Source organism: Watersipora subatra, chromosome 6 (genome assembly GCF_963576615.1).
Source record: "Watersipora subatra chromosome 6, tzWatSuba1.1, whole genome shotgun sequence".
Lineage (NCBI taxonomy): Eukaryota > Metazoa > Bryozoa > Gymnolaemata > Cheilostomatida > Watersiporidae > Watersipora > Watersipora subatra.
The window spans coordinates 22,564,760-22,590,794 of NC_088713.1; the positions used below are offsets into that span (position 1 = coordinate 22,564,760).

The 26,035-nt window shown below is 35.2% G+C and overlaps 2 pseudogenes; one reads left to right on the forward strand and one right to left on the reverse strand.

The window, feature by feature from the left end:
* The window catches only part of LOC137398761 (ATP-binding cassette sub-family F member 1-like), a 50,387-nt pseudogene extending 48,892 nt beyond the window's left edge, over positions 1-1,495 (forward strand).
* Positions 1-26,035, reverse strand: part of LOC137398130 (ATP-binding cassette sub-family F member 1-like) — a 743,032-nt pseudogene that overhangs the window by 63,350 nt on the left and 653,647 nt on the right.

The following is a 26,035-nucleotide window of genomic DNA, read 5'->3' on the forward strand; positions in this document are numbered from 1 at the left end:
GCAATATTTGTACAACAATACTTTTATAAACATGCGCAGCCTTTACTTGCGGTAGGCTAAGCCATCATCATATCCGATCTTCGAGGAATTGATTACTCAAACATGAGATACTTTCTTATTTGACATGAAACAATGGAATCCTTTAAACAATAAATACATTGTATAAAAATAATCTGATCGAGATCGTGGAAATTCTGTCATACATATAATAGAAACCTTTTTAATATGTGGTAAAAGTATATACTTTTTGCTTTGTTGTTTTTCAGTATAAACTAGAATGCAGCTGTCATGATCAGTTTATGTAAATTTGAATATAAAAGGTGCCGTTGGTTCAGACTCCCTTTTGTGACTCTGAGACACAAGAGTGCAGCTGAGCTTGTCAGGGTTAGCAGGGTAAAGTCAGCCACTGCCAGGGTCCCTGTGCTACATTTATGACCCATGCAGTAGCAGTGCAATGATCCATCAATCATCCAGCATTCTTCCTTGCCTGTGTATCCTTGCCTGTGTATTCCTTGCCTGTGTATCTGTGTCATGATGACACGAATTTGAATTTGTGCGCATTTGGAGCTACCTTGCGATGAGTGTTACAATGGACATGCAGATTAACATCAGTGCTTTGTTAAAAAGATAAAGAATTCTACACCAGAGGGTCATAGCAGTTTCATGTCTCATTTGGCAGCAACCTTTCAAATAGGAATGCCTGAAATATGGAAAATGTTTAAAATGGAATAGCTTGCACGGTGATTTCTCTTACATCGTCCGCATTTGCCGTTTCCATCTTTTGCAAGCTTGGAACATTTGATAAAAAGTTGTGTGTAACAAAAATCAATTATAGCAAATAGCATGTTTCTCTGCTACAACACTATGTCTGTTTAGTAACTGCACAGTTAGAAATGTTATAAATAAAAACTGCTACTTTGTGCTCTGTTCAATCATCAACAGAACCGGTGGTCTACAGTGGACAAAGGTCTGCTGCAAACTACTTTTAAAGCACATAAATTACATAATTTTGTTATTATATATTTCAATACATCCATGTCTTGGGCTTCGAATGAGCCTGTTTTCAATACACAAAGAATAATAGAACTATGAAAAACAGGGTGTCAAAAATATGTCCTGCAAAAAAAACACTTGGTTCAGGTTCTCAAATTTTGACGTCATCATTATCATTTATCCCTTTCGCTGCCATTGAGACTGTGCTTTTTTGTGACCATCAGTGCTCTTAAACCCAGAGAGCGCTAATAATAAACTAGCATTTTAGATAATCAACAATGCCCGGGGATCGTGCTAATGCCCGACCAATACAAACACATGTTCTGAGTTAATAGATTTTGGGTGATTGTTAGAGTTTGCTTTTTTCATCCTTTTGTTCATTTTAAACGTAGTAATTATTATCACATCATTTTATATGATGGCATTGTTTGTTCCATACAGAAATGTAGAGGAAATCGACCCCGAGCTGCTTGTGATGCAAGATGTGGCTGAAGAGAGATAATGAGTAAGTTCACTTGAATAATAACTAATTAGTAACTAAATATAATTATTAAAGTTGAAATATTTATATTATATTATTAAATATTTGAATAAATTGTATGGTAAATAGAATACAGATGTATTGGACAGTGAAATTAATCACTTTGTGTATGATATATACTAGCTTATAGGCAAATCAAGTTATTTACAGTTGGCTTCTCTATTTTGAACAACCCCAGAGTACAGCGAGTCAACAACCCCAATGATTGATTTAATTCAATTGACTTCTACAGCAAAATAGAACAGAAACAGAAATGACTACCAACAACATACCTGGTTGTTGGCCACTCATAGCTGTTCACCCTCTAATCAATAAAATTACTAACCATCATTTATTGATCTTAGGTGATTGAGGAATATCAAGATGTAAGAAGATGGTGCCACTGTAGACATTGTGCTTTGATGTCTACTGGAGCCCAGAATGTATGCTGTCAAGAACATGCTGCAGGATCAGAAAAGATTTTGACTGGAGACAGGTTAGTGTCAATTCAATGGTTATCACTAGTATTGGAACATAATGCTTGCTCTTGGCTATACCCTGGCAGTACTGTGACTCTTGTATGCGGGATTGACATGTTTTGTTGTTTTCTCACTTTAGATGCATAACAATGAATCTTGGGATGGAACAATTACTACATGAGGCACCTCTAGAAATGTCTAGGAACCAGTACCTGGTATATCATGGTAAGTAGTTATCATACTTGTTGCCTCTCGTCTCCTGTGATTTGATATAATAGCAGTGATTATATTACCAGTTTATAAGCACATTTATTACTAATTAAATTTTATTTCTAGATGACAAATATTTTCTTACTGGTGAACCAGTAGAACAAGGAGAAAGACAGAGGTTCTTTGGCTATCAAAACCTGGTGTTCTGGCTTTATCCTGGACTTCTAAGAAATGAGAAGCATCCGCTTCCAGCTTGCATATATCACTATGTACATTTAAAATTTCCTAACACTGATAATAAGTTACTTTATAGTGAATATCATGAATAGATTGATACTGTTGGGCATATACTGATTGCCTTATAAATAAACTCATCACATAGCTGTTTTATCTTCAAACTTTAAAAACATAAATAAAACGCAACAGGAAACTAAAACAATTCCTTTTCCGCTTAGCAGTTGTCTGGTTTGAAGCCTCCTTGTTGGTGTCAGTCTTATTCTTGGTAGTCGTCTTCTTCTTTGTTGGTGCTGGAGTTTGACCCTTGAAAACAGTAACACTACTAAACAACTGTGTGCTACACGCTTACCAAACCATCACATGTACAACCTGTCAAGTAGGCATCCTTTCAGCACGCTGTTTGTGCTCTTGTTAGCATTAGTTTATATTATTTCTTGTCTTTGGAGAGAGGATGGCAAAACTAAGGATAATATTCAAGTTATGAAGCTATTGATAGGATTGCTTTGTATATGACAGGAATTTCTACCCACCTTTTGTCAACTTCAGATGTGGGCTCTTGTGAAAGTAGTTGCTGTTGTAGTATTATTATCTGAAAATTTCGTATCGCTTTCCATGTTGCTTTCTAAATATGATCATGCTTCAATAAATATACTCTCATTGATAAACTGTCAACCTGCAGTGGCGTGGCTCCAGGACTATATGTAATTCGCATTCTAGCGAGATCCAACAATGCTTGAAATTAATTAGCCTCAGTTGTGTCCCTCAACATCACAATAAAAATATATGGCTAGTGCATAATATCATTCAAAAAACATAATATGGTGCTTAGAATTTGAGCTATTTATTAAAGAAATAATCTGTACATGGAGAGCTGATGACACTGATCCCTTTGTCATCTTCATCGGTTCTCTTGAGTTGTCCTACCTTCGCCTGCCTCTAGCGTCATTATGGTAGTTGATAAATAGTGGTAGGAGCACACAACACCGAATATGAAAATTGTGACGTAATGATTTACGACCTTTAACATATAGCATTTCTGCAGTAGAGCTCTGGGGAAATCCTATAAACACCAACCAATGTCTGTATTACCATCTCAAGCATTGGCTCATGTGAAAGCCAAGATATTGAAGAACCTGAATGAGCTGAAACAGTGTACTGATATAACTGATGTGCTTTAAGTTAATTTGACACTTGACTTAGTTTGGAGTATCTGTTCTTACAGGCAGGACAACTTGCTCCATATGGTAACCGTTGGTAATCAGCCTTGAGAATCGAGTTTGACGACTAGCAGGCAACACAAAACCTCCAGAACAAATAATGCTTAGACATTTCTTATTAAAATTTTAGAGTTGTCATTCCTTTCACTTGACAAACTGATGACACATGATGATGTAAGTTCTTACATGTTCTCAGTATGTTTTTAAATAACTACCGCCATGTTGCAATCTGCACTTTGTAGTAACCACCCATTATTTAGTCTAATAAAAGTATTCTCTCACTCACAGAGTATTTCTATCATAGCAGTTATTATAGCATCTGAGGTTTTTGTTCATTTTTTATTGCAAATTAGTTTCCAATCAGAGTTTTGTTATCAGAAATTTGCTGCACAAGTTGTTTTAAAAAATGTATCAAGTACTAAGTTGTTTGTTTTACATATAAGTATTAGTTATTAAGTTGTTAAGTCGTTATTAAGTTGTTATTAAGTCACTAAGTTATTAGTTTTATATATAAGTTTTTCATTATTAACATATTTATCTAAAGTTTAAACTTAATAAAAAGGCAATCTCTAATTTAACAAACTGCTTGAGGTTTGACTGTGTAACCAGTATATCCCTCACCTGTACGACTATATTAGTCGATACAGTTGTGGGCGCGGTTCGACTGTTTTTACAGGTTTGACTGTTTAACATGACTTCTACAGGGTATTTACTTCACATCTATGCAAATCAATTTAGAACTTGCCACAGAAGGCAACTCATTTTACTAACCAACTTTTACCATCGGACCTTTTGGTACTGGAACAGTAAACTATCATAACAATGTGACTAGTGGCTGTCATATGAGGTCATCAAGGCTAATTTTATTAATAACTAGTTATGCTAAGGCAGTCGATTAGTGCATGCTGGGAACAATAGGGTGCTGGGCAGTCAAGCTGAAAGTTGTGTGTTCAAATCCTGTAGAAAGCATTTCTTTTCTGTAACATTTTAGCACGACTTCAGACATACAGATGCACAAATGAACATGACTCTTGGTATAATATAAAGATTATGAATACAGACATTCATGTAGATATAATTTATCAACAGGAATGAGTGGTCTCGTCTCAAAAATAGGAGAGTCTAAGGCACTGATGATCCCACTTTTCAGGCCGGCGGCAACCTTGACTTTTAACATTTGACAGGTGGATCGGTCAGCACAAGATATGATACATATAAAAGACTGTATTTATTAACAGCTCGTATGAAACAAATAGAAAATAATATTAAATACATTCAACAATTTTGTATGAGAGCTCTTTGCACTTATTTTAGATTTTGCTAAATTTCGTAGGAAAATCTGGCTGTCTATGTGCAATAGGAGGAAAACTATAAAGGTAGATTGAGGGGCTGCTTGCTCCAACCCAGAGGACTATTGTGAACCTCCACTGGTAAAATTACCTTGTAGTGCTCAGCTGAACTGGGGCAGTAGCACTGACAACTGTGTTGAGCTCATCTACAGTTGTTGCAAGGGAAACTCTAACAATCTTTGATAAATTTCTCTAGTTTTGGTGTACTTACATACTTCTAGGAAACATGTGTAATAGAAAATAAGGCTTTACTTTTCATCTTATGTGTATACAGTAATACTTCAACTTACGAGTGCTCCAACGTACGAGAAACTTGAGATTCGAGCCAGCTTTCAAGCAAGTTTTAGCACTAACATACGAGCCATGTTTGAGATACGAGCACTTGAGTCAGTTGCCAAGTATGCCGGAGGTGTTTTATGAGAACAGCATCACTCTGTATATTTCAACTACTCAGGTTATACTGTTGTACCGTATTTTTTGTGCACGATTTTCTGTGCAGAATTATGTGAATTAAAAGTACTGTGCGTAGACCGAAAGTTTGCCAGTAAAATGAAAGATAATACAAAGAAAAAGCAAATGATAACAGTCGATATTAAACGGAAAAATATTGAAAAATATGTGAAATGTGTATGCGTGATTCAGCTAGCTCGGCAATATGACAGAAATACATTCATAATTATCAAACAGAAGGATAATATTCAGGGCATTTAGTTCGCAAAAGGACTAACCATAGTTTCTAAACGGTGCAGCGATCTTCACGACCGCTGATGGCATTGGACAAACAATTGGCCGGTGACAGCGTAACTGAAACGATGCTATGTGAAAAGGCTGGCGCTATCTATCCAAACTGTTTAATAGACATTCGGACAAGTTGGCTAGTGGTCGTGCGTTAACCATTTGTGTCGACACCTGTGTTCGTCCTAATCGCAACATGTTGCAAGGGCGATAAAGGCAAACGTCCTTAGATAGGTTTATCTTAAAACGGCCGGCTAGTCGTGAAAGCGAAAAAAAAGGAAAAATTTCTCGCTAACCAGCGAGAAATTTCAAACTACGAACGCCGAAGAAATTTTAATTACGTTTAGTTGAAAATGAAAGTTTGCTTTTAGGTTTGCTTCTAAGTTTGTCTTTTAACACTTTGATAAAATCCAAATTTATCAAGGACAACTGTTGTAACGAAGGATAACTTATATTTCCCTCCCTGGAAAATGCGAGTGTTAACACTATTGTATGTATTTAATTTTACATTTTAATTAATCACATTTCCTTGCAGTATTTTTTATTTGTTGCTTTTTGAAAGCATGTAGTACGTAAGAACAATAACCAACATGTTCTTTCTGTTACAATATCTTGTTTTGAGTGTTTTATTTGCTTTTTTTAGAGTATGGAAACCAATCAATATATATTTAATTGTTCTATATATAAATGAATTGCACCAACATGCGAGTAAATTGACATACGGGCTCAGTCTCGGAACGCATTAAGCTCGTAAGTTGAAGTATGACTGTAGTTTACTGTTGGAATATGGGCCATGCACAGGATTTTTCCGTGGAAGGTGTGAACGTTTCATACATGTATATGGTAGATGTTGTGGCAATCACGATGACTTTGATTAAGTTCTAAGGCTACATCAGTGGTTTTAGATTGTTCTAGAATAAAAATGATAAACATAGTGATGATCTATTTAGGTTTTTGTAGCTGTTTATAGTTTCCGTGTTTCAAAGACAGACTAAGGTCAACCTACTGAAATATTAATCGTGTTAAAATAACTTGACCTTTGATGTAAAGTTGTCTATAGCACTGCATAAGCTTGACCTATCCTGCTCAGTATAAGCAATGATTAACACCAAATCAGTTACTGTAACTGCCATGACAGAGCAAGGTCAAAGCTAATAACTCAGATTACAAAAAATTGGAGTTGTTCTCCTATTGGTCTCTTGTTTTGTATATAAAATAAGTTGATGTACTTTTCTAGTCGTGCTCTCACTACTTTTCTATGTTAAAACTATTTCTTTGGTTTATGTTGAATCCAGGGTTCTCCACAGCTGAGGCTAAGGGGCATTCTGCCATATCCGATCAAGCCGGGATGAACCCTGGTTGAATCAGTATTTTACCCGGGCTTTCTCCTTGGCTTGTAAGCTTTACTTATCATTCCTGTCAAAAATTTCTGTGGTTCACATTTACGTAAGACTTTTTGGTACCACGTATTAAAATTATTTGAAATGAGTTTAAAATAAAATTATTTATTTTGAATAGATTCAAGGTTCCTAATGTACTTAGTGAGTTTTTACTAATTCAAAGTGACTAAAAATTATCTCATTTTATTTTAATATAAATTTTAAAGTTTTGTAAACCTGCAGTTGAAAGCTGTAGTATTTCTGTGAAATGTTGCCTATGGTATGCCACATTGACTCAATGGGTAGACAACTCCATGAATGAAACTAAGTGAATGGTACATACATGTATGTAAAGTTAAACCTACTGAAGACACAAATAGTGTGTATCCAGCTGCTTTGTAGGATTGAATGACTCTATAATGAAGTTATCTTAGAGTTTCTCATAAATGCCATACCTAATAACAAACAAAATATTTCCTTATAAAATACAAGGTGAGTAGAATTAGAGTATAGTGAGTTGGTATTGGAGCTTTACTATATCCAAAGATCCCCAGATGGTTTCTTATCGCACATAGACGATTCCATATTGCACTTAGACGATTCCATGTTACACATAGCCATATTCATACTGCACATAGACGATTCCAAATTGCACTTAGACGATTCTATATTGCACATAGACGATTCCATATTGCAAATAGACGATTCCATATTGCACTTAGACGGTTCCATGTTACCCATAGCCATATTCATATTGCACATAGACGATTCCATATTGCACATAGACGATTCCATATTGCACACAGACGATTCTATATTGCACATAGACGATTCCATATTGCAAATAGACGATTCCATATTGCACTTAGACGGTTCCATGTTACACATAGCCATATTCATATTGCACATAGACGATTCCATGTTGTACACAGATGATTCCATATTGCACATAGACGATTCTATATTGCACATAGACGATTCTATATTGCACATAGACGATTCTATATTGCACAGAGACGATTCCATATTGTACATAGACAATTTCAATTGCACATAGACGGTTCCATATTGCACATAGATGACTTCATGTTGCACGTACACGATTCGCGATGTATCGCCATACTATGTATAAAAGGGTAGATGTTTGTTACTAAATTTTGCATACTTTTGATTCGAACTCAGAACCTGTGGCTCATCAGACTGATGTTCTGACGCCTGCACCAAGCATGCACCTTTTTACATTTTAGAAAAAAGTACATATGGTTATTATCTGCACTTTATTTTCTGTGCGTTATAGGCAGACTTGACTACCAGAGTAGTAGTAGTTCAGTATATAATAATAATAATAATAAGGCGTTGATAGTTTATTTTTTTGCTCAATTAGCCTGAGGGACTCGATGAGTTGGAATATTGAAAAGTAAAACAGCCAAAGATCAGTCAACGTTGCAATTTTCCACCATCAATTGTATCAAATGCAATAGATGTATTTGTGGTGCCTTGACGTACCATCGCTTTACTCTGCACACAGTAGATGAATAATCGTCGAGAGGAAAAACCCGTCCTAAAGCCTGTAGTGAACCAGACTTTAGTAGAATTTATACAAATTATTTCTGATTAGCTAGTAGTTAGTTATATAGCCTGTCATTTCTGTACTTAATTGGAATGAATCAATGATCTGCTTGCATTGAACCAATAGGAAACGTGTTTACAGCTCATGCGGAGCAGAGTTTCACTTTGAGGCCTTGCAAATTGTAGCTCGTGATTTTTAATGAGTTTTTATTGAATAGTAGTAATAATAGCTGTAAACTTTCCCAATAGTTGTGTAAGAAAAAAGTATTACATTGAGAGGGTTTTGAACTTGCACCCTTTGGCTCAGGAGACCATGATTTAAAGGTTGACTTGCAACAATATTCACATTACAGTTGTTTGGTACCAAAAGACTCACCATGTCTTACTTTGCTGTGTTATAGGTACAAAATATGTAGAAATGTGATCACAAGCTCTTTAAAGCTAAACAAATAACAGGAAGTCGTAGCCATCACAAGAACCCCGTAGATTTCTAAAGCGGCTCGAAAGAGACATAGCTGAAAATGATGGCTTCTGTTTAAACTTTGATACAACTTCAGTCGTCGAGATGTTTTCACAAATATACTTAACGAATTCAATCAAACCGTGTATATTGCCCTTGCACGTCTACTTCATCATTTCAATGCTGTAACTTTGAACACTGATATCTCAAAACGTACTGTAAAAAGTTGTTTAATTTTTTCACATTAGATCGGAGGAGTGCATATCATCCTTGGATAACCATGAGTAGTCTGTTGGTCACCTGCGATAGTCGACAAATTCTGCAGAAATTGTTCGCGGCGCCTGGCATGAAATATTGGTCGCACGATCAAATTACGACTAGATACATAAATGTATTTTTTCTGTGAAATATTTTAAAGTTTTATTGCTTCAATTATGAACAATATTTACTTCATTTACATTTTATTAGTTGTGTATTTCAGAAACAAGCGTGATTGTGAGGCTGCTTGCTCTAACCCAGATGACTACAGTAAACTTCCACTGGTAAAAGGACAACGTTGTGATCCGCTGACTGGAAGGGGCAGCAGCAACGACAGTGGTGTTGGAGTTCATCTCCGCCAGAACTCTAACAGTTTTTGATAAGTTCAGGTGGTCAGGAAGGAGATATGTCAAGTTCATTTATGGAAGATGCGGAGGGAATGAGAACTGATTATTTTAAGTGAAACTGACCCTATATAACTGACCCCTGCATCTATATCGACCCTGTTACTACTTGATTGTCATAACAACTGGTTTTATTAAAACTTAACAGCTACAACTCCATGAGATAGATTAGGAGGCTATATGCATTGTCTACAGGTTAAAATTAACTTTCACTTTATCAAGCAAAAGACTATCAACTCTTTGCGAAGACCTTGCGCCGTGCGGCTCGCTATACCTTTTGTATATGGCCAAGAGTCACATGGTACGGCTTTAGTAGACTCTGTGTAAACTGATTCGGATTAGTGAGTAGTTGGTTAATTAATTAGCATATTGTGTCTGTAATTAAACAAATGGAAACTACTATCTACATGTGTTGAGCCAATAGAAAATATGTTTACAATCCATCCTACTTTCAGTTTCTTTTGGTAAAGAATTAATTCTTTATAACAATTTCTTCTTAACGATGCCCAGTTGTGTCAGACACATTACTGTTAGAGATGTTTCACTAGTTCTATATCTATGGGCTTTTTATGTTGTATCTATGTTATCTATGGGGTCTCTATTGAACATTACTATTACTGAGATTGATTATTTTTAGCAATAAAAATGATACCTTGAGCTATAACAATATTGATAATTCATATACTATCATATCGGACATGCTCACGGAAATTGTGAAAAAATAGCTGAAAAAGGTTAGAGCTCATTCCGCCACACATTTGTGTTTAAATCGGTATCAAAAAATAAATAATTAAGTTTAGTAGCGAAAGAGTTAATTAAAAAATCTTTACTATAATAAGTGCAGGGTATGTCTGAAGCCAGGGTCAGAGATTAAGATAAAATATTGTGCTGCACAGGATTTGAACCCGTGACATTCAGTTTAGTATGCAGACGCTGTATTACCTGCATCAATTTACCCTCTTTCTCTGTGCTCCATCATAATACTGCATAATCTGTTACCACATTCTAGATTCCAAGATATTCTAGAATATCTTATAAATCCTTGAATACAAATATTTACTAGTATATACTAATACATATTCATATTATATATAGGTGTTTTATGTATTCATGTTATCATAGCAAGTTAACAGCTAAGACTTTATTCACTTTGTTATAACAAATTAGCTTCAAAGGTCTTTTTAAGGTTCTAAATTCTGAACAAAGGCTTTAGATTTTATTTTCTAGTAATTGTCTTCACAAGCTATATTAGTCCTTTTATTGCATTCAGAGCTTTGTTATAAAAATATGTTCTAAAAATTAATTTGAAAATTTAATGAAGTAAGTTATTTAAGCTCTTTTTTATTAATATATTTTATTTATTTAAAGTTTTGATGCATTGGAAAACCATTATCCACTTTAACAAACTGTCCACGGGTTGACTTATGATTTCTACAATGCGCACATCTATGCAAATCAATTTAAAACCAGCAACAGAAGGTCACTCCTTTTACTAACCAACTTTTACCATCAAACCTGTTTGTACTAGAACAGTAAACTATCATAACAATGTGACAAGTGGTTGTCATATGGGATCATTAAGGCTAATTTTATTAATAACTAGTTTTCCAACGTGGTCAATAGTGCAGATAATCGAGCGCTGGGCAGCCATGCTGAAGGGTGTGAGTTCAAATCCTGTTGAAAGCATTTCTTTGCTGTAACATGCCAGCATAACTTTAGACATACAGACACACAAGTGAACCCGGCTCCTATTATAGCAAAGATTATGAAATACATATTCATGTAGATATATTTTACCAGCAGGAATGAGTGGCCTCAGTCTCAAAAAGATGATTCTTCAGCGCAACGGTTGGTAAACTTTTTCAACCAGTGGGCCACCTTGACTTTCACATTTTGACAGTTGGGCTGGGTCAACACAAGATATGATCAGTAGATGATTTACTAAGTTATGTAATAATAATCCATCAAATGTTGCGAAGATAAAGTCTAAAGTTATTGTAGTTACTACTAATTACATCATGGTATTCCCAAAACACATCCCAACCAAATGAAAAATAATGAGGGTAAGAATAGCTGAAGTTGTCTCCTCGCTAGTCGATGCCCATAGATTTATTTTGTGCATATCTTTTAAAGCTTTTGCTCTCTGTCCTTATCTCTTTGCTGGCTGAGAACTCCCGTAGAACTTAAATTATTAACTTACTGCATTTAGACACAAGGAGTAATAATAAATAATATTAAACATTAGCTACTTATTTTATTAAAGAACAGGAAGTAAAGAATAACATGCAGTGTCTGATTACATTGTAAGATTTTGCCCACAATATTCACCATTGAGATAATTTCAGCTAGTTTCCTTTTATAATGGTTTATTCTTTATTCTAATTTACCAGCTCTTCACTAATACTCACTAATTATTAACAGTAACATTTACTAGTTTATATATTTAAGTATTTCAAAAGTAGACCAAGAAGATTTCATTCTAACAATAATTCGCTGCCAAAAGAAGTTTTTTTTTTACCCAACCGATTATCAAAAAAAGTTAACCTTAATCTTGACTTGTCAATAAATATCCAAAAACTATTTTCGGCTAATTGAAAATGTTCAAAAAGAGGTGAAATGCAGTTTGAATTTTCTCAACTTGCAGATGATTGTATGATTGAGACAACCAATTGGAGCAGATTGAGTGTGATTGCATCTACTGAGACAGTACAAGCTAGCGGCTGCCATATAAACATAAAAAATGAGCCATGCACATTTTAACTGCGATCAAATTTTGTCAATTTTAATCATGAAATATCCTGGCAGTCAGATCACTTAAAACATCAAAAACAATTCAAATGATAGAACAATGCTATTGCTTTTAAATGAAAACCATTAAAATTTTGTCCAAGTTCATTTCTGATTTTTAACACTAATGAAAATGTATGTTTTCTATATCTAAAACACGAGCTGACAACTCCCGTTAAATCAAACATCGTCAGAAATTCTTTAGTGTTTTTTGTTTGTAGATCAAAGCCGCGTGTGAGGAGGCCTGCCCACCTACAGTTATTACTACAATATATGTACCTGTTGATACTTGTCAGTTGTCACTAGTGGTAGGACTGTGCAGGGATAACCTAAGATCATGGGGAAATATAAGCAGTGAATGTGTGGTATTTATATACCAGTGAGTAAAGTGATTGAGACTAGAACTGTTTAATATTGTAAACAATTTCATTTTTACTATAATAGAAGTTGTCTCTGTCTGTCTGAAGCCATGCTGAAAGCATTAGTACAAAGAATTTCTCACATGGCATTGAAAACCAGGTATTCGGCTTCCCAACTAAGCTTGCTGTCATCTGTGTCACCTGACCCCTTAGCTGCATTTATGAATAATTGTGTGTATACTTATTACACATGACAACCTCTCATGGTGCACGAGACTGCCGGTGTACCAGTTTGTGATCATCACTCTATGCATGTTTCTGATTTTGAAGACAACTCCCAAAATATCATACTTCATGGTAATCACCCTTCTAGTATGAACAAAAGTTGCATTTGTTTCCCTTGTTTACATTACTTGTCTCATTAATTACTGTATATTATATGAGCTGGTTTAGGCATTGCTAACAGAAGATGGTCATAAGGATGTTAAATCTATACTTAGAGATTTAGTAGCAGATAAAAGGTGATTCATTACGTACATATGTACTTATGTTCATGAGCTGTAAGAGATTGTCATGTGTAATAATTATGTGCACAAGTATTCTTAAATGTTGAAATGTTGTCGAGTGGTTCAGATGGTAGTAGTCTGAACCTCCAAGTTTGATTCCCAGCTGTGCAATCTTTTTTGTAATAAAGCTCTTAGCTTGGCTACAGATGGACAGACACGACTCTTATTATAGTAAACATGATAAACAGTTCACATGTTTGCTATTATTAAACTGGAGCTCTCTTAGATATATTAAGAAGGCAGTTTAGTAGATATTTAATTCTGCCTCTGCAATTAAGTCTCCACTATGTACCAGTGATGTCATTGTACAGTTTCTTGTCACTATTGGGTAGAGAGGATTTTTACTGTTATTTTCCTCTTGATTTTGACTTCAGCTATTGCTGTGTGTAAGTTTGCAGTGTTATGCGTTTCTATTGACATATACTTGTTGCATTTGTTCATGATTTTTAGAATAAAACTTTGATTATAGCGTCAGATACATTGTTGTTTATGTCTCAAATAATTTAACCATAAATTGGGTAGAACTTGTGACATTGTTTTTCTCTAAATGCTGTGTAAACATATGAGTAGCCAATTCTGATGATTGGCTAATGAAGATATTGTATATTAATCACTTTTAAACCAGAAAAACTGTTATGAATGCCATCTTGAGAGAAGTCTGGGCGCGGATTTCTCTTCTGAGTGTTTTAACTGCGATCAAGTTTTGTCAAATTTAATTTTGAAAATTGGCACTCAGACCACCTAAAAGAACAAACAAAATCTTACAGGATGGAAGAATATCTATACTTTCTGATATAATCTACTAGAATCTGATGTGATCACATCTTTAAGGATCAGAGATTTTTGAGTTTTAGTTTATTCTAACAACTCGGCAGCTGTATTGGCCGAGTTATCAAGAGTGCCTGATTTGTCGACAACAGGTATAGAGATTTCGGCAATTTGATATTGGAGCACCTTTGACCACCAGGAAGGTAGCAAAAAGTACATCTGATCACGCATTGCTTCGACTGTGAATAAAGAGATCTAGCAGTTGATGATGGTAACAGGTAGTTTGGTTGGCAGTAAGGAAAGGTTAGTGTCCATTGTAGCAATAAAACATACAGACCTATATTTTGCATACAGTGCTATATTTTATGTTATCTTGTTGCAAAATTTGTGGTTTCAATAGCTAAAACTATAGTTAATACTCTTTATATAGTCCTAGTTTAGCAAGCCTTAATGTGAACATACAATCACAGGCTAAATCACCAAATTATGCAGGTACGTTCCAATAGATAGCAGCCATGGTCTAAAAGGCCTGACCTTTGAACTACAGATTGTGATGTCATAAAAGGCCACCACTGGTAACACAATGGTTAACTTAACCTAAATTACTCTCTGCAACTAGGCATGTCTTGAGTATTAGAAGTTTCCTTGCCATTCGGCTCATGCATGTCCAGTCAAGTAGATTAGGTCAACGATGCTCTCAAAGGTGAACTTCCATTAAATTTTACTAGGTTTTATTGTAAACTTTCTGTATTTTTTCTCATTTGCGATAATCTTTTACTCTTGAAGAACCCTGACTTCAAAAATGTTTCAAAATTAATATCGAAAAATTTTGATCGTGGTTAAAATAATCAGAAGAGGCATGCAAATGACATCACTAATTGCTATTGTTGAGACAGTTGATATCAGCTATTGCATTCAAGTTGCAGCGTTACCCGCTTCTATTTTGTTGGTTTCTCTGCTATTATAGACATTATACGGGCACTTTAAAAGTATCTGAACATTTTAACTGCAAGCAAGTTTTGTCAATTTTAATTTTGAAGCATCATTGACGTCGGGTCACTTCAAACATCAAAAATAATCTCAAATGGTAGGAAAATACTGATATTTTTTTATTAAAATCTATTAAAATTTTGTGTAAGTTTATCTTTAAACTGGCAGCCATATTGGGTCTCCACAGCATATTACTTAGAGGGTTTAAATATATGCAGAAGAGCAGCGGTGATAAGGTGTCACCTTGATAGATGCCACACTTGATTCTGACCCTAGTCAGCTTTTGACTATTACCTGTCAGTTCTGTTTTCGATGGGTCATCAACATCTTAATAACTAGAAATTCCACTGTCATACAGCCCACGACCTGATAATGGAATAAGTGATAATGAAAAAAAAAATGGCTGTGTTGCTTGTTGAACGAGTAGTTGTCAGCAGGAATTGACAGAGTATAATGTAAATGAAAGTTGTTTGAGATGACATAAAATAAATTTGAGGGAGCACGACTTCAAAAAAGTACAAATAATAATTTCGACAAATATAGAAAAGTTAGTTAAGTTAAAAAAATTAGGCCTAACCTACTGTAATGTATGTAATTTAACACCAATAAGGAAATATGATTATCATATACCTGAAATGCAAAATTAGAAGTAAAATGGCAAGCTACTGTGTAATATACACAGTTTGAAAGTTTGTTGTGTTGAATGTACATGTAGAATGGTTTTGATACCGATCTTGAACAGAAAGCAAGTATGAGCGTTCGCGCGTCTGGAAGTTTTCTGCAAACTGCAGCAAAATAAAAAAATGTTCTCGTCATAAAAGGGCAACGTAGTTCGGCCCTAGCTTGTACATAAGTTGTCAAGAATTTCAGCTAAAATTTTAAATAATTTAATGAAACCTTCATTGATTGGACAAAAAGCATAGGCTGATAAACTGTGTACCACAATTTCATACCTGTAAATCGGTCTACGCCTCAAACGGTCTACATTTACTACAGAAACCTTCGGATAAATTCGATTACAAGTAAACAACACCATAGACTGGTGAAATCAGCACGGTTTTCTCGTGAAATGCGCACTGCTAAATAGTTCTACTATCTGTCGCACGGCTTTATTGGCGTATCATAGGCTGGTCTTAACTTTTATTAAACCAAGCTTTTTAAGCGTTTTGTGGTGATTTTTGGCCGAATTAATCTGTGTATTTATGTATAATCCGATCAGATGGGTAAGTTTTAAGATACTGTGGACGCTTTTCAAAGACTTGGTAATATATTTAACTAGGCTTATATATGTTTTGTATCGTTATTATACTTAAACGATTCTACAAAACGATGGTTAAATTTGTTGATAAGAATTCGAAACAAGGGTTTGCGACGTTGTTGAGGAATAATTTTCGTAAGTCGTGTGCACATGCGTTTATCATAAAAACTCTCAAACTTTGCTCTGCTTGTTTGGTTGTGGGAACACCACAAGACAGGGTGAACACTGTACAACCTTATGCACTCAAGGGTTCAACTCTGAGGAATTGAGTCATAAACCTTTGTGTAGTCAATACAAGCCATAGAAAGATTGTATGCGTTGGGTCAAAATTATTAGAATCAAGGGAAATATGAGTTTACTTTTTATTAGAGCTGATGTAGTTCTAAATATATATTATACTTTGAGGTATTTAGACTGAGCATTGTGAATTATTGTAGGTGTTGCAGACTTGTTATGAAATTATAATTCTTCCATAATTATTCTAAAAAATGAGTTACTATATTATTTTTATTCAGCTAACAACTTTATTAGGAAAGTTGCGTTCACTTGGCTATCACTAGTGTTACATGCTACAAACTGTTGAGCTTCTATGTGGTGAATTTGATGGTAGTAACGGGAAAGACGTATTTACATGATACGCAGGAGTGGTCGCACAACTCCGAACAGTTCCTCGCTGACGAGTTTATGAGTGAAGAAATTGTTGCCCAACTCCACGTTTTCTATATTAGACAGTCACGCTTTTAGCTACAGCGGGGCGCATATTTTTTTTATTGCGGTTGACACTTTTAAAATGTGTGTATGGTCAAATTTAAATGTCAAAACGTGTGGGGAATTTGTCTTTCCAATTCGGAATTAATACTTTTTGCTTCAGAGATAATATTATTAAAACACGTGCGTTGAAAACAGAGCTGCCTAAGATGCTGTATGGATGTTACCAATGAAGACGATGAGAGTCCAACCTCTGAAACCATCCAACCTCCCAAATATTTATGCAATAATATAAGCTTTGTGTTTACATCATAAGCAGTACTTTGTTGTTGATACAATGTTTAAAAGATAACCCCTTTAATCACAGGTTTGATTTGCTTCGAATAATTAAATATGCGGGGTTTGAAACCATTTACATGCTACGAAGATGAGATGTATGACAAAAATTTGTTGTGTGTAACACTAGTGATTCACAAAGTGATTTATGAAGCTTTATTGATACAAAGGAGGTATAAAAAGCAATGCCACAAATGGGTCTTGCAGAACACTGAGGACATATAACTTTGGTACTTCTTTCTTTCATAGGACACAAAAGGCCTGTGAAAAAAACTGTAAGAACATATGAATGGGACATTTGATCATCTCAAAAGAGAAATTACTGACTAGTATGTGATAAAGTGTGTTTTTTTCTGCTTCGAACGGTTTGTTGTTGTTTTTTAATAATTTATTATATTCAAACATTCAATAAAAATAATTTCCTCCTATTAACTTTGTTATGATTATATATTTTTTGCTTGGTGATTCAGAGTCAAACACAGAATGTAAAAACCATTTTTCCAAAAAAAAATTTATCATGTATGCTTCTGTTTGTTTTGAGTGTTTTATAAGTAGATCAACTAGTTATGTGAAAAACAAGATGCCCCAACTCCTGGTTAAGCAAGGTCCCTTCTCGTCCCTCATTAGTCGCTGTAAGCTTATAGTCTAATATATAATGAGCAATGTTTACACTTGCTTCTATCATCGTTAAACATTTGCATTTGGCGAGTCCAACTTTTACATTTTACATAGATTTAAATACTCATTTTGCTGAACTTGGAGAAGAGTTTGTCATTTATTCGAAATCAAATGGTTGGACATTAAATGTATTATTGAGGTTTTCTTTATCACTTTTCATTCATAAATTTTGTCATCAAGTCTACCTATTGATACTTTAAACATATAAATATAGTATTCAAACAAGCATGCATATGGTATTTTATATTTTAAGATGTTAAAAAACATACATTTTGTATTTTAAAATATTTTATATTACAACTAAAAGATACAAACTATAAAGTGCAGTATGTATGCTACAGAGTGAGTTGTGATGTCAAATGTCAGTTGTTGTGCTCTCAGATTTATGTAGCTTATTGCTGGAAAAGAGCAGCTAGTTATTTAATTGGTAGGCCTTAAAAACCTCTGTAGTGGCTAACTATAATCTAAAATAGGCTACAGGCTCAATTTGTGTTGCAAATTCTAAGAATGCTGAGCAAGCTGAAAATGTACTCGGGATGTAAAAAAAGAAGAGTGTTTGACTCAGACTCTGACATGATGTAGACGACCTTGCAGTGACCTTAAAATAATGCATCGCTACAAACCTGCTAAATCAAAACTAACAATATTCAAGTATTTTGTAATTTAGCAATAGATAAACTACAGTAAAATTAGGCTTTAAATAGAACCCAGAGAATGCACAGCATTGCATTATTTATAACCAGTGGTTATAGCATCAGCTTCAGATATTATGTCGATGTTATTATGACAAAATGGAAATCTTGACTCACTAAAAATGTATTAGTTTAATTTATCCGATCCTGCAAGAAAATGGTAAAGTTGCCCATGGGTCCAAACTCGCCTCAGTTTGAACGGAAAAAATGGACCGATAACTTCCATAAAATCGTTCAGGTATTGACACCAAAACTTATGTTGGCAAATCAGCTGGTGTGGATGCAATTTTAAATGCAATATTGTAATGGAAGGCTGCCAAAAAGAACAGCACAAGGTCAGCAAGGCTCAGTAACAATTAGTCAGCTAACTAAGTCATCACTGGCGGCTCTGTGTATAACATGGTGATCAGTAGAGGAGAAAAAGGCAGAGCCCATCACAAAGCTAAAGAATAAAAGAAGCACACACCAACCTTTGAGACACATGTCAGATGTCAGTTCTGAAAAAACAAAGCATATTTTGGCATGGAAACCATAAACTACCATGGCCTATGGAGACAACGCCTGCGTAAAGGAAATTTAATTACCTATTCATCTTTGAAACATCACATTGTTTACATCAGACCAACCAACTGATTTGAGGTGTGTACTGAGCAGGAAAACCACAGATCACTGTATCTCACTAAAATACTTACATCTATATATATTTCTTAGAGTATGTCGTATATCTGTCGTTCCGGCTATAGATCTTAAAATCTCGGCATAAAGATTCCATACCAAAATAGATTCAATCTAGGACCCGTGGTTCACTAGTCCAACCCCATACCCATTAGGCCAGCAAGATTGAGTTGCTAGCTTGCTGATATAAGTCATTATATGACAGCAAATACCCAACGACATTGCGTACAACACGGTTCATAGCAAAACGTTACGCAAAGCTGTTGGCTCACATTATTGTAAATTGATGCACCTCTGATGCACTGTTGGAAAACTTGACAGTTGCAATATTTTCTGATACTGATGTTAAAATAACTACCTTGCAGGGGATTTGAACTTGCAAAGTTTGGTTTAGGAGACTGCTGCTCTAGCATCTGTGTTAGAGCATGGCAAATCTTATTCGCATGACAAACATCATACAAATAAGATTTGCATTGCTTGAGCTTAAATTTTAGCATTTGTATCTTATGATAATTTTTGTCTTTCCACTTTGGGTGAAATTTAGATTTTGCATTTTAAGCACATTACATTAGTATTTTGAACTAGCTATGTAAAGGTGGTCCTCATAAACTATAAAGCAAACATAACCAGACCTGTTAACTAAGTTTCCATGACATTTCATTTAGTCACGGATGTTCTCAAATAGCTGGCTTCTAGAAGTAAGCGAAGCCTCTGAAAAATAAGTATTACCAATTTTTCCCTGTTTAATTTTTTTAGGTATGACCTTCATGAAGCAGAAAGTATTGAGTAAAATATATACTCTAGAAATTTTTTCTAGATCTTAAACACTAACAACAAAAGAAATAGAGCCATTTATATAATTTATACACTCGGTAAAATGACTGTTTTCAAGACACCATGGTCTTCCCTAAAAGAGGTAATGTGCTCAGCAACAGCAAAAGGGCTGCAGTATGCTTAGTCAGCATTTGTAAACAGCTTGCACAATGCTGACAAAAAGTCAATTGAAGTAGATTATTCTTCAACAAATTATTCCAAGATAGCTTGTATAAAATGAACATCTTAAAGTGAATAAATGAGATGAAATGAGGAGAGAGCAGACCAAACAGTCCAAGAGGTCGAGTATAAATACTACACTAATTTTAATATATTTTTGAAGCATTTCTAATTGCGATCATATTATTAAGATGCTCATTATATGCTACAAACTGTTTGGACAATTTTTTTAAATAATTTGGTTCACAAGTAAGGACTATTATAATTATTACAGTTAAATATCAATTATATCGAAGCTTGAAGTAGGCCAATCTGCTGTTGATACAACAAACATATTCAAGATTGCGCACAAGTCATCATTGATGTTCAAGAAAGGCTAGGAACTAGTCATGGCAAAACGGAAACTTCTCTTCATACTATTGAAAAATGAACCTTAGTGACGAAGCGAGGCAAGACAACTACTAAACTGAGAGTTGAGTGTTCATATAAGCAGGAGAAGACAACTTTTGTCAAAATTAGAGATATTTAATGGATCTTACTTACACAAATGCTTGGAATAAATTAACAGTATTACAACCTGGAAAAATATTTTTTCGCTTGGTAAAAGAAGCCACTTAGAGAGTTCAAAACATTTATTTGTTTTATGGGAGACTCGGTTCAAAGTCCTACCGCACACAAAAAACAGAACTGGTAAAATACAACTATTTTATTATTTATTTTTTGATTAAAATTCAATAGCATTTCTTTGATTGTTGTCATATAACACAAACTCAAATTAATTGCCAGCTATCAGAATTTTTTGCTCTATCTAAGAATAAGATATACACATTTTTAACTCTCCTTGTGAGTTTTTTTTACATAAAAGTACCAGTTAATTTTTCTCAACAGTATCTATAAACCTAAACCTCATCTAAACCCTAGAAATAGAATTCTAGAGTATATGTTTGGATTTACATACAGATAAAAATTAACACAGACAAACGCTATTGGTTAAAACAATTTAGGAAATTGTTTTTCTTATTTAATTCATGTTGCATTATTGTCTTTTTCTCATTAAAAAACCTAAAAAAATTATGCCTAAATATATACGATGAATATTTCACTAAGTGACCTTATAATTTCACAACCATTTTTTCCAAATCTGCAAACCAAATCTCCACATGTCTAATTTATCACTACTGCAAGTCTTAATGTGCAAAATCGTAACAGAAGTTTTGAAATATAATTAAAAAATAATAAAACCAGAACGAAAAATTACTATTACCAACATTTTTAAGTTGCTACTAATTGTTTGGTATGCCAGCCATACTGCTAATTACCTTAAAAATTGTTAAAAAATTATACTGAAAAGAGTGGCCAGGGCCATATTCCCTGGGGTGGCTTGTTGGCTGAGCCGCCCTAACCATCTAGTGATTTTTGCTGGTTAAGTACTAAAAATTGAAATCTAAGCTTACTCACCTGGAATTCCCAACAATTAATTTATGAGCAACTAGCGGTATATATTGTCTCTGTGGTGATCTCGCCAAATGAGTGATCTTGTGAGACTTTGTTAAGACGTGGAAACTGAACTTTATTGCCTGTGGTCGGGTGTGAAGAAGACCCCCAAACTTGCATTTTCCTTGTCATAACATAACCAAATCAAAATATCGATGAGGAGCACTAGGGGAGGCTCGTATAAATAATTTTCTAATATTACACATATATAAAGATGTTGAAATAGATACAGAATCAGTTGTGAAAGATTTCCCCCATGGACACATTGACAGAACATGAGCTATTCCAACAAAAAATAATATCTCTTGTGCTGTCAATTTCCCTTGCAAAAATCTGTAGGGGCATGAGTTTTATGTAATAATTTTATTATCGTTCGTTGAATAAAGAAAAAGTTTTGCTTTCCATGAACCATAAACAATGTATTTATGTAGATTTTTATGCTTACAATGAATTGCATTTATGTATACTTTGAGAGTTGTTGATGCTTAAAATGTCCAGAGCTTGGTGGTGCCGCACCGAGCCTCGTTGAGGCTAACACCACTGCCAATCTCCCAGATGTTTATAACATAGTCGTCCAACACTTGCCGCCCCAACTTGCAACCAGGGAATACAGCCCTGAAGGTGGCAAGAATAAATTCAAGTAGGTTTTTACTAAACGGCAAGAAACGGGACTCATTTACAGGTTGATTTTCAACAAAATTCACATTACAGTCATTTGGCATCAACATAATCACCATGTCTTACTTTGCTATGTTGTAGGTGCAACATATGTGGGAGTGTCCCTACAAGGTCTTAAAAGCTCAAAAACAAACAGTTAATTGCAGCCATCGCGAAAACGCTGTATATTGGAAATCCCTTCCAAAGCAGCTCAAATGGGGCCTAGCGAAACACAATGGTTTCTGTTTACGCTTTCATGCCACCTCATTTGTCGAAATAGTTTTACAAATATACTTCACGCATTCAATAGAGCAATGTCTATTGTCCAAATGCCTCTTCTTCATCATCATTGCAATGCTGTCACTTTGAGCAGAAATATATCAAAACCTACTGTAAAAGTTTATTCAACTTTTTAACCTTAGCTTGAAGGAGTGTATATCATCTTCTGATAAACGTGAGCAGCCTGCTGGGCATCTGTTATAGTAAAAAAATGGTTCGCGCTATATGGCAGAATGCAGGGGTCACATGATCATATTACGAATAGACGATCAGATCAGGCTGAAATGAAATTGTAAACTGCATCTATATGTGATAGGGCTTCCCGGTAGAACCCGAAGTGTTTTTCATAAACTAGTGCTACAAGATGTTTTATATTGAGCCTTTTATTAGCCTAAAATTTCATCTGATAACCTCTCATGTCAAAACAACAACTACATTGTGTGATAACATCATCGAAATCAAGAGATTCCAAACTACGACATTTTTGTGATCTCTGTGATTAAATGTTCGTTTTTGAGCTTTTAAGAGCTTGTAATCACATTTTCATGTATTATGAACTTACAACACAGCAGGGTAAGACATGGTTATTCTTGTGATACCAAATAGCTGCAATGTGAATTCTGTTGAATGTTAACATTTAAGATGGCACTAACATGACAACGCTAACATGACATGAAAATTCACGCCTCACTGATATCCTTACACTCTCCATTCAGTGAAATAATTAATGCTACCTAAGGATCTTATATAATCTCCAGTCTGCACACGCGATGTATGTGCGCTCGATAGAAACGGAAAGCCTATAAATGTTGTAGTTGTTTGCTCCTACCCAATAGCTCTAAAACATCGGAATACGTACTGGCGCAACTATCGAAACTACTAGTTACGTATTTGTCACTCTTCCTTTCCCTTATTAAGCATTGTTGAAATAAATGGTCGCAATTTGCTAGTGCGGATTGGAATACGCGCACAAAGGGATACGCCTACCGGTGACTTCCTCGTTCAAGTGCAGTTACGTTTTCGTTGCAATTATCTCGAGTTAAAGGTTGTATCAGTGAGTATTACATTTGATTACGTTGTTATGTCACATAAGTTAAATATAATGAGTCAATCTAGGTCGTTGCCACAATAGATCATAGTTTCACAGCTTATCTCCTTACATCTTCACGTGATGTTGGTCTATTTTGACAGATGGCCGAAAATTTGTAAAGTGCGTGTATCGATTTTGCTCACAGACCATGCGGATAGCATTACCAGTTGCCAAGAATGCATTGTAATATTGAAAGAGCTGAATGCTTTGTTGCAGCCTTGTTGTTTGAGGTGTTAAAATATAATGCACCACTAGCTAATTCACGTTAAGGAACAAAGCTTGGCTTTACTGACAAACCACTGACGCTGCCTAGGCGTATAATAGCGCAGTACATAAGAGAGCGTGTAGGGAAAGCATCTGACTCTCAGCAGGAGGTTATGTTTTCGTATATTTGATAGACCATTGTTTGCCGGGTCAGCGGTCTGAGTGTTCGTTACACTTCAAGCTGACTCAGTTGCTTTCTGGTTGGTTGTGGGGGCATATGGGCGCGTAAATCTGGCCAATGAACAGAAAACGGGTGACCTCTACTGGTAGTTTTTTGCCCTTCTACTGACCTGCCTTTATTAACAAGTATAGCTTGACTCAGTGAATGCGATACAACAGAGCATCCACTAGGGCATAGCCGCGAACTATAGATAACGTATTGAACTTATTAAACCACTGGGATTGCAACCATAGAGATAGAACAGGTCAGTTACGCAACTTTATTCACTCATGTTTCAGTTTATATTCATTAATTTCAATTTGAATTAATTAATACTGTTGGCAGCAATTGTGTTCAAGCATTACCATGATTATTGTCATGTTTTCTGTACTTGATATGGACTGAATTTATTACGATTTCCATACTTTAACAGGCTTCACGGTGTTATTATGCAATAAAGCAATAACTGGCATAGTACACATCAGTAAAGTTCCTCTACTCTCAATCCCAACAATCACCAGAGTTTTAGAGTTTGTTTAAAACTCTACAGTGAAGCCTTCCGATCTCTAACAGACAGAGCGGAGGATAAAGAACAACAAGCCAGCCATAAGTCAGCATCAACAGAATCTTGTCAGCTAAGTAGCCTAGTAAAGGTCAACTTGTTACTGTAGCCATTCTACAGAGTATTGCTGGAGCAGCAGCTGAAAGAGTATCCACATGCATGTAATTGCGTACGATCTATCCATATTGAAACTGTCAATCTAGCAGCTGCTCATACCAGGAGTTAACTCAAACTGTTCCTATCTAGGAGTTATCTCAACCAGTCAAATTCTAGAAGATCATTACCTGAAAGCATATTTCGTGACTATTTCAAGCCATTCATACCTTTATTTTAAGCTCCTTATATTCAGGAAATCGGCTATAAACTGTATGCATTTAGAAGATAGCTAGTTAATTATTAGAGTACCAGAATATATTGTTTTAGGAATTTGATTCGAAGTATAATCTAAATTCTTTTTTTTGAACTCAATATTTTCATTAACCCACTGTAAACCATTAGAGGTCACTCCACTTCTGCGAACTTGGCTGAGTTTTGTGGCCCTGTGCTAACCCATGGCTGACTCTGGGGGTGGTGAGTTGATTGATGGCGATGGGGAACACCCGGGGGGTTCTGACCTTAGCAAACAACCAGAAATTCACAATGCAGTGGAACACGATCTAAACCCTGCTAGTGAGTCAGTTGTCACCGAGCTACACTCAGAAAAATTGACTCTTAGCGCATCTAGTATTAGCAGCTCTGAAACTGAAAGCAGCGCTTCAACAGACGTGCATCATGAATTTTCAGCACGTACGCGTCGGAAAACTGCGCTAACATTGGTCGGTAAGGAGAGTAAAGCTTATCAGTTGCAAGTAAAGATCTCAAAAGAGATCAACTCAGAGTACAGATATCTTAATGAAATACAGGACAATC